Genomic DNA, 15470 nt, shown 5'->3' on the forward strand with positions numbered 1-15470 from the left:
CTTTTTGGATTGGGCCTTTTGCTTCAGGGTTCTGGAGTCTGGATAGTTCTGGAGTCTGGATAGTTCTGGATCTGGATTCTACTTCAGAGTGTTTTGCCAGTAGATCAGTGATGGGTGAATGTGTGTCTCTGTGCCCTCAACAGTCCCTATTTGTGTATTTCTCAAGGGGGTGGGTAGGCTGATTATACTATGCACAACCCTCTAAGAAGCCGATAGGTCATAGAATTTCCTCTCCCCTGATTTGAGAAGCAACAGTGTGTCATGATGTGTCATGTTTATGGTCCAGGGAGAAAACCCTTCCCTTTGCTTCTGTACAGTATATCTTATTTTTCACAAAAAGCATATTTATAATATCACTAATTTACTAATACTACATATTTACATCCCAAATTAAATAAGGCATGCTTCCGTCAAAGTCCCATCTTCTGGAGAGCTTTGGCTCACAAATGACAGTTTTTCACGCTTTTGGTTGGTTTCTCAGTGTCAATCTGTACCACTTATTTCACATACATGCACATACGATCTTGGCATATTCCTGTAAAGTTTCACATTTTTAACATTATCACAACTGCTACAAAGTCCACATTTTGATTATTCTGTCTCTGAATATCACGCAAGTTCCAGAGTAGTTTCTACTTGTGAGCAGCATTTTCATTTTAATAAGCTCTAAATTCCATATTTTTACCATTTCGGCACAATTTTCTATAAGTCTTTTTCTCAAACATATATTGTCTGTGCTTTCTGAATACACAAATTGTTTGTCTCTGCCTCCAAGGTCTTGGCTGGGCTGGATAGCAGTCTCAGGCCTCTTTGACTTTGGCATCTGGTTTCAGCCTATACCCGAATTAGCATTTCCTTTGAGTCAAAGGGAGTCTTTTGTTTCCTAGCAGAGCAACAGGCCAAAGTGCTCCTCCCTTTTCCTTTCGCACCTCCCTGCCAGTTCCTTAGCAGAGAGCAGGGGAAAAGATTCCTTTGTTTGGGAGAAGATGTGGAATGTCTTTGAAGCCCAGTGTAGCTGGCTTTAACTTTTAACACAATGTTTAAAATAGTCTTATCAGTCAGTCAGTCAAACAAGTTTATTCGATTTTTTTAAAAAAATCCATCAACAATCACATGAGAAACATATACATACAATCAATAAATATTTACAATTCTTAAAAGCTAATACTTGTGATGTTAAAAAGACAGGTGAAAATAAAAATTGAGCAGTGCTAAGTTCGCATACGCTGGTTCGTACGATGCAGTTTAAACAGGGACAAAGTAAAATCGGTATGCAAGGTAAGTCCACTATAAAAATGATTCATGCTTTGCTTCTGTAGCCCTGGAGCCTCAGCTAACTTTTTCTAAAATACACTGCTCTTTTTAAAAATGTGAGCAACACCCAAGCTGTAAAAACACTGTCAGCACTAAGTAAAAAAACAAGTGTGGCTTTGTGATAGCGTATCTCGGTTTTCCATAGGACAGGTAACAGAGTTGCCCTGCGGATGCCTGTATAACCCGTACAAAAAAACATCAGATGAGCTAAGTTTTCCAGCTGATGTCCACATACCGGACAGCCGGCCACGTCCTGAAATCCATTCCACCCAGCGGAATTTGCTTGGAGAAGAAGGGAATCTAAACGTGCCCTTGTAATTAGCCACCTGTCCTTTTTGTAGGGGCTCCATGTTAAATAGGGTTGAATCCCAGAGGATAAAATAGTCTTATCCTAAAATACAAATTACATTTTTAACAAATATATCCACCAATCTCTTAATTCCAGACTTTTTAAAATAGAGTTTTGAATTGTATCCACCTCTATTGCTTCTGATAGCAAGTCTTTCCTTTTCATACTATGATTTCAATGTATCAGTTTAAATTGACAGGTTAAGTAATCGCCAGCTTCTGACACAGGCGAGTAGCGGTACTGCACCCATTTTTGTCATATTCTTCCAAGCAAGCATCTTTAAATGTGGATTTTCTTCTGATCAAATATGTTTCTGCTGACATTGTGCTTAGGTGAATTCTTTATATACAGTGATGTTTAACACCCAACAGGGATGTTGGATCTTTTGTGATGTTTGAGAACCAAGATTTTTGCACTTTCCACAGCCAAGGAAAAACAGATTTTTAAACAGCTCTGTGTTTCTCTTGCAATGCAGTACTGCTTTTTCAAATAGGTTAATTTTCCTCTGTCGGCAGCCAAAGGATAGGTTTTGGCAGTGGTCTCCTGTGTTACCACGGACATAGGCAAAAGTGGATTGGCAGCCGATTTTTCGGGTTTTCCTGCACACTTCTGGGTGATTTTAGCACGCATAATGCTTTCCAGCGGCCATTCTGAGGTTTCTGTTGCAAGCAGTGCACAGTAACGTTGCAGGGCATGGACTAGTGGTTTAAAACATCCCAAAAACCCCCCCTTGCGATTTGGCGTTGATCGTCCATCAATGGGAATTCGCAAGACTGGGATGTCAGCCTCATCTCTTTTGGTTCCAAAAATGGCAACGTTCATCATCTTTTCCTCCATCAGGGGTGGATCGACCGGTTCTCCTCGCCCAGTTCTGATGTGAGTATTGAGTGATACTCCGGGGCCCTTGGATCTTTGCTCCTGGTCCATCGGTAGTCCTCCTTGGTCTTAGTCTCCATGGTTTCCAATCCACTATGGGTTATCCTACGATGACAAAGCAAAAACATATTTGTAGACATTTCCCCACCACTATTAATGTAGTGGGGCAGACACATACATTTTGATAAATCAGGGCACATTTGTTTGTGGTAATTTATGGACTATATATGGAATATTTTATAGTGGGGATTCTAAGGAGCTGGAGTGACCCCATCTGGGGTTTCAGAAGACTCCTCTAGTTGCTGCAGAGTGTGCCTAGGATGGCAACACTTTAGTTGGTTAATATGGACCCACTTATCTTCCCCCTCTGCCAAACTGCCTTTGAGGATGCAGATTTTGTAGGCGACAGGGGATATTTTGTCTACAATTGCAAAAGGACCCCTCCAGGTAGGCAAACATTTGCGCTGTTTGGCCTGGTTCCTTTGGAAATTGTATAAGTAGACCCAGTCTCCTACATTGTATTCTTTTCTGGTAGTCTTTAAGTAATAGTGGGCCTTCATGCTGTCTGCAGATCTCTCTAGATTTTGCTGAGCATAGGCAAAAGCATGTTGAAGGTGTTTTCTTAGATTTTCAACATACTCATGAGTTGTGGAGGCATTGATTAATGTCTGCTCTTGGGTTCTGTAGAGCAGATGCTGGGGTAGCGCTGTAAGAGGATTCAATTCAACACTACAGCTAAGTCAATGCCTAGTCTGGGATACTGAATGGAAACCCTTATTGATATATCTTTACGTCCAGTCATGCGTTCTGGATGACTACCCCTATATAACACCCCTCTCTTGGAATCCCCCTGACCCCACTGAGCCACGAAGTAGTTCTGTTTTGCAAGTTTAAATGATTTATTTGATAATTTAAACAATATATATATATATATATCACACTTTATAATAAATTAATAATTGAATATCACACTTAATCTGAGCAGTAATCAATAATGGATAGTCTGGCACTAGCACACTTGTGAATAGGAACAGAAGAATAAGGTGGTAGAGAATGCTTTATATAAGTTCAGATGGATGCAATGTTGAATGAAATGCAATACCGAAAATACTCAATATGATTTCAACAAAACAATGTAATCACTTTTCTCTGGCAATCCACTCCCCCCCTTTATGCAATGCAAGGAAATGGAAGGAAAGCACACAGTTCTCAGAAATGCAATCAAATGTAATCCCGTTCACCCCAGCAAGCTTAGACTACAGAAGTTTGAAACACAGACCCAAGATGCTTTTATATGTGCTGGCAATGAAGTGAAAAATTTGCTAAAATGCTTTAAATTCCCTCTAGAGGTTCAGGGTGAGTGGTATCTAGTTAATATTAGTCCAGGCTCACTCTAGCAATGATTCAGGGATGGTTCTTAAGAGGCAAACGAATTTTAGTAGTTCAGGCAACAGCAGCTGTCTTTTTACAAGTAAAGAAATCGGGCCAAATCGCAAATCGCGGCAAAATTCGCGAATGCGAGAATCGTGATTACGGAGAAAGTATAAAAGTTCAAAGCGACAGGTTACAGCTTGCAGCTAGAAAATGACAAGTGACAGCTTTGCAAATGACAGGTGACAGTTAAGGGGCAGTTCTGGTTAGATTAAAATAGATTGAATTGTATTATTTTAACTAAGAGATTGGTTCTGCACATTTCTGCTAGGTACTCACAATATATTTAGAAATAGGCCTCGCCACGGATCTGGTCAGGTTTTCTTCACTCGCCACGGACGGTCTCTGCGCACAGCAGTCTGGGTCAGGTCTCTGGTTCTGCGAACAGCGGTCTGGGTCAGCTCTGCTCTGCCTCTGGTTCTGGATACTGCTCTGCTTTCTCTGGGTACAGCACTGCTTCTGGATCTTTCTGCACAGCTTTCTCTGGACCCAGCGCTGATCTGCACGGCTCCTGGATGCTGCTACCGCTGTTAGGTTTGCTGGATGCTGAGGCCCACTGAGAAGAGTTCTCAGTTTGTGGGTTTAGGCCCTTGCTTTGAGTTCTGAATCAAGTTCTTTGGAGTTTTAAAGTCTAAGTGTTGAATCTAGTATCTTCTGGATGTGGTGTGGTCCAGCAGAGCGCGTTGCAGCAAATGGGATTGAATGTCCCTATCTGTCCTGACTGTCTGCTTTTATGTGTTTTGAAAGTGGGTAGAGAGGCTAGCTTTCTAGGCCCTATCCCTCTCCACTTGTCATTGGCCAAGCTTTCCTTTCCCTCTTGATTGGGGAAAAGAAGTGGAGTGTCAGAGCGATGTCATTTAATGTCTTGCAGAAAGGACACTCCCCTGTCAAATTACACACAATCTATATTTGATCAAAAAGACATATTTCATAGCTACACAGTGGTTTCAAATTACATGCACCCATCATGCATTTACTGATGGTAGCCCCTGTTCAAACTCTGCTCTTCCTGGGGGCTTGCATTCAGAAATGGCAATATTTTGTGCTTTTTAGTGGTTTTGCAACATCGGATTTTTCTCCAGATTTGTACACATGTGCACGGCCTGTCCATACATACTCCAGTAAATTACCATGTCTCTAGCTTAAACACAGCATCTGTAGTATACATAAATAGCAGGGTTTTGCCCCAGAACATCACACAAATTGGAGTTTGGGCTTGAATTGAAGGTACATTTTTTAAATTAAGGCTCTCAAAGTTATACATTTCTCTCATTTGATTACAAAGAGTTATCAGTGTTTCTGTAAAATATATATTTTGCTTTCAATTCAGTTCTCAGAGTGTTGGAGTCCGCCTCCAAGACTTGGGTGGGTTAGTGATCACATGTGTCTTCGGGCAGGCAGGCCTTTGTTGACAGGAAACAGTCAAAATCAACATATTCTATTCAAGTGCACTAGCCTATTGTGTGGTCTCCAGGAGGTTGAGGTCAGCAGACCAGGGGGTCACTTTGCATTTGGTTATTATGACCATGTGATATCCTGGGCTGTGGTGTGAATCTCTTGAGGTGAGAGGGTTTCCCAGGCTTCTGGCCTCTGGGAACAGCAGGTGGCTAATTTTTAATAAAAATGCAGCCTTTGAAGTCAACTGAGTCAAATCCCTTTATCAGCAACTGCACTCAGTTCTCCTGTCAGAGTTTAGACCGCTAGCGCCGCCTTGAGGATTTTGTTGGTACTGCATCCATTTTTGGGGTCTTTCTTGGATTAATGCATTCCAACAGGAATGGTTCTTACATGGTAGTAATAATCCTTGCTTAACATTGTTTTGATGTGGCTCCTTACAGTAAAATGGTTATGTGGAACCCCACAAAAGGGTTGAATCTTTAAAGTGGTCCGGTGAGCCACGATTTCAGCAACTTTTTGACATCAGTAACAGTGGATTTTGTTAACAAAGATCTTTCTTTACACTGGTGGGCGGCAAGTTAGGTAACCATTTTGGTGTGCGCACAAACTGCGTGGTTCTCCTGGATTCTGGCACGCTTGTGGGCTTTTTGGCCATCTTGGATTTTCTAAGCCCACAGCACCAAAGGTTGTAGCATGATAGTCCAAACGTGGGTCAGGACACCCAACAGCGCCATCCTGCGTCCAGTCACCAGCTCAAACGGTGACATTTTAGTTGCAGATGAAGGGGTAGATTTGATGGCCATTAGGACAAGAAGTAATCGAATATCCCAACTTGGCCCAGAATCTGCCACAAACTTTTTCAATATGCTCACAATTGTTTTATTATATCTCTCTACTGCACCACTAGAGGCTTCCGGTAAGCAATGTGTAGCTTCCTTTTGACCCCAAGTATCTCCCACATCTTTGTCATCACTTCGCTGGTGAAATGGCTACCTCGGTCTGACTCGATCCTTTGGGGTAGTCCAAAACACGAAAAGATGTGGTTGATCATCAGGGCAGCTGCTGTTTCTGCCTTTTAGTTTGGGGCCGGGAGACATTCCACCCTTTGAGTAAACAAGCATGTCACGGTCAACATGTACTTGTTTCCCCTAGAGGAGCGAATCACGGGCCTGATGAAATCGACTTGTAAATCTGACCATGGCAGTGTCATGCCCCTCTTTTGGAGAGGTGCACAGTGTGTGAGGGATGTTGGCTTAAATTGTGCACACACAAGACACTCCTTCAAGTATTGGTAGAGGTCCTGTGCCATGTGTGGCCGGTATGCAACCTCTCTTAAGATTTCCAGTGTTGTATGAAACCCCCTATGACCGGCTGTGGCCGCATCATGGGCGTGACTTAACATCCGGCTTCGGAATGAGGTAGGGACCACCCACTGATCATGGCCAGCTAGGGATCTCCTGACCAACAAACTGTCTTGGATTCAGAACATTTTTGGACATTTCATCAACACTCTGAGGTCCCCTTTCCCAATGTAATCGGTATCCATCAGGGGAAAGTTCTCAGGGGCCTCAATGTGTTGATAAAACTTACCAATTATTGGATCCCCTTTCTGAGCTGTAATCAAATCAGCATCTGGGACTCCTTACTCCATTGTGCAGTTAAGAGTTCATTGTGAGCATTTGTCTGGGACCAAGTGATAGCCGTGACCTGGATTTCCTCCAACAGGGTCTCGATTTCAAATAGATCCCCTTGGATGGCTCTGGTTTTGGCCAGCTGATCAGCTAGGTCATTTCCAGTTTTGTCTGGTCCCTCAATTTTAGAATGACCCTCAAGATTTTTCCAGTAGATGGTCATCCCATTCGAGGTGACCAGATCATCAATATTTTGAGTTAATTTCCCATGTTTCAAGAGTTTGTTATTAGCACATAGCATGCCCCTGGTTTTCCAGTTAACCAGGTGCTCCACGAAACCGTTCCGTACATAATCCGAATCTGTGATTATGACCAGTTTGTGGAGTTGATGTTGGACAGAAGTGAGGATGGCTTGATGCACAGCCATCAACTCTGGCACTTGACTACTTCAGGGACCAATCTTGTACCCAGCGGAGGGTTCTGGGGTCTCATTCACCAATGCATTCCCTACACCGGCCAAAAGTTATTTTTCCCTGTTGTTGTCAACATGGTAAGAGCATCCATCCACATAGACAGTGGGCATTCCCTCACACTTGTCTTCTTCAAAGACTTTGTGTGGGGACTTGAGGTATGCCTCCATGTTGTCCTTGATTTTTAGACTCTCGTCCTTGAGACAGTTTTCTCTGGCACAATCATGCAAGTCAGACAGACCTTCCCTGAGGGGACTCTTCTTGTTTTGGCCATATCTGACCTCCACAGGAAAGCCTTCCATTGACAGAATCCAGGAAGTAATTCGGGAATTACTCACATTTCCAGCCCAGATTCTGCCACTTTGGAGATATTGCAGAGGCTGGTGTGGAGTCTGCACTATGATGTGTTCCCCTTGGATAAACGGGCGGTAATTCTTCAATGCCCATACCGTTGCCAAGAGTGCCTTCTCACAATCATTGAATTTTTCCTCCACAGAGGATAATGTTTTACTCGCATAGGAGATTACTTTATTGACCTTGTCATGCTTTTGGTATAATACCGCAGTCAAGCATGTATTAGAGAACCCTGTCCCCAAGAAGAACTCCTTGTTTCTGACAGGGTAAGCTAGGCAAGGCGCTTGTGAGAGGCTTCTTTTAAGATGTCTTACTGCCTCGGCTTGTTCTCTAACAAGTTTGTGAGAAAGGGAGGGAGAAAGACAGAATATGGAAAGGTACACCACTCTAAAGTTCAGGAACACTGTTAGCAAGGCAGAAGAGCAAAAGTCACTGGTGAGCCAAAGTCCAAAGGCTGGGCCCACTCTTAGAGAGAGCAGAGCACAAATGTGCCCTAGATCACACAGTTACACTAGGCTTAGAAAGTCTTGCAGAGGGTTCAAAAAGAGTTTAGAGAGGCTTAAGAAAGTTTAGCCAGGGTGTCCCAGACTAACCCAGGTTCGAAAGCCGGGGGCTAAATCTACCCCGTACAGTCGGTAGCAAGGGACGCCAGGCGGGACACGGTACGTTAAATGGGAAGGATCCTTCAGCGGTGGCAGTTGTTCCTGGTAGTGGGTGCAAGTTATGTCATCATCCAGGGGAAGAGAAGATCTCGTCTTGGAGGAAAGATGAAAGTCGTTGCACTACCAGGGCAGAAACCAGCCACGGAGTTTTCCGGTTAAAGGTGGTACATTTGTTTCACGGTCTGTAAGAGGATTCAATTCAACACTACAGCTAAGTCAACACCTAGTCTAGAATACTGAATGAAAACCCTTATTGATATATCTTTATGTCCAGTTCATGCGTTCTGGATGACTACCCCTATATAACACCCCTCTCTTGGAATCCCCCTGACCCCACTGAGCCAAGAAGTCGTTCTGTTGTGCAAGTTAAAAGGTTTATTTGATAATTTAAACAATAGATATATACATCACACTTTATAATAATTAATAATTGGATATCACACTTAATCTGAGCAGTAATCAATAATGGATAGTCTGGCACTAGCACACTTGTGAATAGGAACAGAATAATGAGGTGGTAGAGAATGCTTTATATAAGTTCAGATGGATGCAATGTTGAATGAAATGCAGTACAGAAATTAACTTGATAGCATTTCAGCAAAAGACAATGTAGTCACTTCCTTGGACAATTCACCCCCCTTTTATGCAATGCAAGGAAATGGAAGGAAAGCGCACAGTTCTCAGAAATGCAATCAAATGTAATTCAGTTCAGCCCAGCAAGCTTAGACTACAGAAGTTTGAAACACAGGCCCAAAATGCTTTTATATGTGCTGGCAATGAAGTGAAAAATATGCTAAAATGCTTTTAATTCCCTCTAGAGGTTCAGGGTGAGTGGTGTCAAGTTAATATTAGTCCAGGCTCACTCTAGCAATGATTCAGGGATGGTTCTTAAAGGCAAACAAATTTTTAGCAAGGAAAGCAAGGAAGCTGCTGTTTTCAAATTTGCAAATCGCTGTAAAATTCGCAAGTGCGTTTTTCGCGATTGCGGCAAGTCTCTAAGACAAACGGTCACGGAGATATGAGCGATATGGTAAAGGTCGTTTTTCAGATTTGAAATTTTAAAGTTCAAAGTGACAAGTGACAGCTAGCAACTAGAAATGACAGGTGACAGCTTACAAAATGACAGGTGACAGTTAGGAGGCAGTTCTGGTTAGATTAAAATAGATTGAATTATATTATTTTAACTAAGAGATTGGTTCTGCACAGTTCTGCTAGGTACTCACAATATATTTAGAAATAGAATGGGCCTCGCCACGGATCTGGTCAAGTTTTCTTCACTCGCCACGGACGGTCTCTGTGCACAGCGTCTGGGTCAGCTCTACTCTGCTGGTCTGGTCTGGGTCTCTGGTTCTGATCAGGTCTGTGGGTCCGGATACAGCGGTCTCCGGTTCAGCTGGTCTCTCTCTGGATACAACACTGCTCTCTGGCAAATGGCAAGAGTTCTTGCAAAGAATTCAAACAGCTCGCCTGGCTGTGATAATGGCAATGATTTGAGGCCTGCTAAAGAGGGATTTAGCTTGTAGTTGACCTCTCTGCTACAAATTCTGAATTAAAGTCTTGGTCTCTGAAGGTGGATAGATTGAAGTCTCTATGTTGGTTCTCTGGAGGTTGATGGAGGTAAAGTATGGATTTTCCCAGCAGAGCGTCCCGCAGCAAATGGAATAGAATGTCCCTATCTGTCCTGACTGTCTGCCTTTATGTGTTTTGAAAATGGGTGGAGAGGCTAGCTTCCTAGGCCCTACCCCTCTCCACTTGTCATTGGCCACTTCCTCCTCTTCCCCTTGATTGGGGGAATGAAATGAAGTGTCATCATGATGAGGTCTGTTTATGATACAGAGAACCCACCCCTGTCAACTTTACACACAATCTATATTTGATCAAAAAGACAGATTTCCTAGCTACACAGTGGTTTGAAATTACATGCACCCATCATGCATATCACATGAGATATACCCTGTTCAAATCTGCACTTCCTAGGAGCTTGGGTTAAAAAATGGCAACATATTTCACTTTTAGGTGGGTTACCAATATTGGATATTTCCCCGCATTTACCCAAATGTGTGCAAGGAGTATGGACATTAATTGATGAAGTGTCAGATTTTTAACATGCATACATTTTAAGTAATACCCTCTTAACTGCTAGCTTGCCCCCAGATCATGCCACCGGTTCTAAAAACCTCTTAAAATGTGGGCAGAAAAATCACAAGAATTATGGTATCATTTAAATAATTATGACAAGTCCGTACTATGAGTTATTCATCTTTTTCTAAAACCATATTCTGGCTACAGGGGTGTGTCTTTTCAGGTCACATGGTACAGAAACCAGTCTTTCCACTTTCTTCAAGCTCAGCCTCTGTCTCCAGTTTCTCCCCCTCCCAGTTTCTGCCAAGCCAGCTTGCTCTCACATGCAGTGCTCCTCCCCTTTCCTTCCAGGAGGAAGCCACATTTACGACTTCCACCAATAAAACATTTGCCTGAGTCAGGACAGGGCTTTGTTCAATTTCCTGCAGAGCCCAGGTAATTCAATCAGAGAAGTGTCAGATCCCTTTTGGTGGGAGCAGCAAAAGGCAGCTAGGCCTGGGAACTGCTGTGGATCCAGTTTCACTCCAATTGGGGGGAAGTTGTCAAGCAGAATCCAGTTCCTTAAGCCAGGCCCCAGCTAATGTCACTTTTAGTTACCCAGTTTTCTGCATTCAAATAAAACTAACCATTTTACATATGCAGCTAGAATGCTGATTCTAAGTTTAAAACTATGACATTTAAACAATTGCAACCTATGTGACACTCAAAAGTAGGTCACTCATTTATTTTAAACATTTAGGTTTTTAGTGTCTTTCAGTCCAAATTTACTTAAACTGCTGAAATCCACAGCTCATCCAGTCTTGTTATAAACCTTCAAGTCACTTCAGAATATAACTTTACATTGTATCCACCCCTCAGTAAGTCTTTCTTTGGCCTGCTTTGGGTTCATTTATTCAATTTTACACAAATGTCTGGTGTTGTTTTAAAACGCCGGCTTTCTGATAGTGGTGAGTACTGGTACTGCAAACATTTTTGGGATTTTTCTTGGATTAATGCATTCCAAACAGGAATGGTTCTTACATGGTAGTAAATCCTTGCTTAACATTGTTTTGATGGGGCTCCTTACAGTAAAATGGTTATGTGGAACCCCACAAAAGGGTTGAATCTTTAAAGTGGTCCAACGAGTCACGATTTCAGCAACTTTTTGACATCAGTAACAGTGGATTTTGTTAACAAAGATCTTTCTTTACACTGGTGGGTGGCAAGTTAGGTAACCATTTTGGGTGTGCGCACAAACTGCGTGGTTCTCCTGGATTCTGGCGCACTTGTGGGCTTTTTGGCCATCTTGGATTTTCTAAGCCCACAGCACCAAATGTTGCAGCATGATAGCTCAAACGTGGGTCAGGACACCCAACAGGTCGTGGTAAAACGTGGTATTCCGGTTGCCGGGGTGCTTGGCATGGGCAAGGCGGCCACGAGGTACATCGGGAAAGCGAAAAGAGGGTGAAACTGGTTATCCCCACCAGTCAAAGGAAGAAGACTCTCCGGCGGGAGATCTCCTCTGTCGTTGGGAAAAATGGTGAGGCAGTCCAGCAGGGCTCCACCGGTGGTGGTGTTGTGGCAGGTCGGCTCAGCTTCTCCCTCGTCAGATTCTTAGGTCCTGTGGCGACTTCTGAAGTTCCAGTCCCCAAAGCCCTGTTTTTATGCAGCAAACCCCCATTCACTCAGCCTAGCTGTCACTCAAACATGCTAAGTGATGAGCCGGCCGGCTCACCACTTGGGCCAATCAGGATGGAGTGCGACTTGAGTTGCCTAGGCAACTCAGTCCAGGGTGCCTAAATTCCCCTCCACCCCTCCTAAGTACCCCAGACAGAGTGGCACCACTTTGGAGGGCTTCTGTGGAGAAGCCCGCCAAAAAGTGGAACAAAGGGCTCGACTTGGGTTGGAGTCACAGAAGAGAACACAAACGCCATTTTAGAATCAAGTTTTGGCAAAAAATACCAACCGGAGAATTAATATTAATTAAATATACCGGCGGTATGTTCGAGGCTACCGTAAATAATTAAATAAAGATAGTAGCCTAAAACAATGGGAAATCCCATAGGAAAATATTCGCAGTTGAATATAAAAAGTAGTCTCCACTGCCACCAGCCAAAACTCGATCAGGGGGGACGGAGACGTGCCCCCTCGACTAACAGACCCTGGGGCAATGCAATTGCCCCAGCCAGTACATCCACAATATGATGGTTTGTACTGGTTCTGTTCAGAATTTAAGATTAGTAAAGTCAATGGTGACTTTACATGCCCTGGGAGACAGTAGTCAGTCCCAGGGTATGGAGTCTATACTGGGGGGTCACTATGACACTCCTGTGTTACTGCATGGAGGGCGCTGTGTAACACACATCACAAAAACACATGAAGCCCTATGCAGTAAAAGACCCCATAGCCCATTAAACACATCTAGATTCAAAGAAACACACTCAAATCATGTCCAAGAGTGAGGGTAAAAGAGTCTCACTCCTGGCAGGAGAAAAAAATAAACCCCAAAAATCCAGCAAAGCTGCTGGGGGACTCACTAGGTTAGGGAGAATTCTCTGTTTAGGCTGAATTTCCTAACACTCGCCCCCCCCAGACTAAGGGACAGGAGGATTTAATCCACTCCTGGATGAACCTCATACCTCTAATCGATGACATACATCCTAGAGAGTCCATCAGCATTTTGATGGTGACACCCTGACCTGTGCTCAATGGTGAAATCAAACCCTTGCAGGCAGATTGACCATCTCAATAGTTTTGGATTTTCCCCCTTCATTTGCATTAATCATCTCAAGGGTTGGTGGTCAGTCTGAATGACAAAAGTAGAACCATACAAGTATGGCCTAAACTTCTTCAGTGCCCACACAATAGCAAAGCATTCTCTTTCTATTGTTGCCCACCTTGTCTCAGGATGCTTCAGCTTACGGCTGATGAAGCAAATGGGGTGCTCCCTACCCTTCTCATCCAGTTGGCTTAGAACTGCACCTATACCTACATTGGAAGCATCAGTTTGTACAATGAAAGTTTGGTGGTAGTCAGGAGCTCTCAATACTGGAGCTTGGCAAAGAGCTTTCTTCAGTTTTTCAAAAGCCTGATTGCACTCCTCATTCCATTTGACCTTTTTAGGGAATTTTGGAGAGGAGATTACATTCAGTGGAGAAGCTATGGTCCCATAGTTCTCAATGAAATTCCTGTAGTACCCAGTGAGGCCTAGGAAAGCTCTCACTTTGGTTTGAGTAGTAGGTGTTGTCCAATTTTGCACAGCTTCAATCTTGCTGAGCAAAGGCCTTATTTCTCCACCTCCTACCACATGCCCAAGGTAGACCACCTTACTTTGACCTATCTGGCATTTACTTGCCTTGATAGTCAAATTGGCCTGTCCAAGAGCCTGCAAAACATGTCCTAGGTGGTTCACATGATCCTCCCAGGAGTGGCTGAAGACTGCAATGTCATCCAAGTATGCCATGCAGAAGTCCTCCATCCCAGCTAGAACTTGGTTCACCATCCTTTGGAATGTAGCAGGTGCATTTTTTAATCCAAAAGGCATGACCTTAAACTGGTACAAGCCAACTGGGGTGGAAAATGCAGTTTTCTCCTTGGCATGGTCTGTAAAGGCTATTTGCCAATAGGCCAAATGTGCTGAGGTACGTGGCTGCACCAAGTTTATCCACCAACTCATCTGTCCTTGGAAAAGGGTGGGCATCAGTCTTGGTGACTGCATTAAGAGCTCTATAGTCCACACAGAATCTCAAGTCTTTGGACCCTGCCCTTGGAACTAACACAACTGGGCTAGACCATGGACTAGTAGAGGGTTCTATTACCCCGAGATCAAGCATCTTCTTGACCTCCCCCTTGATATGGGTTCTCACATTTTCTGACATTCGGTATCCTCTGCTTTTGACTGGCAGACAGTCACCAGTGAGTATCTTGTGCTGTCCCCAAGGGGTCAAGCCTGGTGAGAGTGAGAACAGGGAGGCAAACTGATTTAACATAGATTTGCACTCCTCTTGTTGCTCAGGTGTCAGATCTGAAGAGAGATTGACTCCTTCAATTTTTTCATCTAAAGGTACACCTCTGAGGAGATCAGGTAGAGACTCACTCTCTTCTTCCTCTGCTGCTGAAGCTAGAAGCAAGGCTCCTACTTCAGGTCTGGAGATGTACGCTTTCAGTCGGTTGGTGTGGAAGACTCTAGGAGCTTCCCTGGGTTTGCCCAGATCCACCAGATAGTTGACCTCTCCAAGTTTTCCCACAACTTTGAAGGGTCCCATCCATTTGTCTTGCAAGGCCCTCTGCCTTGTTGGGAGCATAACGAGAACTAGCTGGTCTTGAGTGAACTCAACCATGTTAGCCTTTTGGTCATGCCAATGCTTGACCAAAGCTTGTCCAGCTTTCAGGTTATCACTAGCTTCTGCCATTATGTGTGACATTCTCCTTCGGAGACCTATCACATAGTCAGTCACTCTGACTGGCTTGAGGGGAGGAGCACCTTCCAACCCCTCCTTAATCAGGGCCAATGGACCTCTGACCGGATGGCCATAGAGAGGTTCAAAGGGAGAATAACCTACTCCCTCTTGAGGGACTTCTCTATAAGCAAAGAGAAGACATGGCAGTAGAAGGTCCCACTTTCTTTTCAGAGGTTCCTCTAAAGCACCTATCATGCTCTTCATGGTTCTGTTAAATCTTTCTACCAGTCCATTGGTTTGGGGGTGGTAGGCGGTTGAGAACTTGTAAGTAACTCCACAAGTTTTCCACATGGCTTTCATGTAGTGCGACATAAAGTTTGACCCCCTGTCGGATATTACTTCCTTAGGAAACCCAACCCTGGTAAAAATACCAAGGAGGGCTTAGTCACAGCCAGAGCTGTAACAGTTCTCATAGGAATTGCCTCAGGGTATCTAGTAGCATGGTCTACTACAACAAGGATTAA

This window comes from Ambystoma mexicanum, chromosome 6q (genome assembly GCF_040938575.1).
Source record: "Ambystoma mexicanum isolate Mex_15411 chromosome 6q, UKY_AmexF1_1, whole genome shotgun sequence".
Lineage (NCBI taxonomy): Eukaryota > Metazoa > Chordata > Amphibia > Caudata > Ambystomatidae > Ambystoma > Ambystoma mexicanum.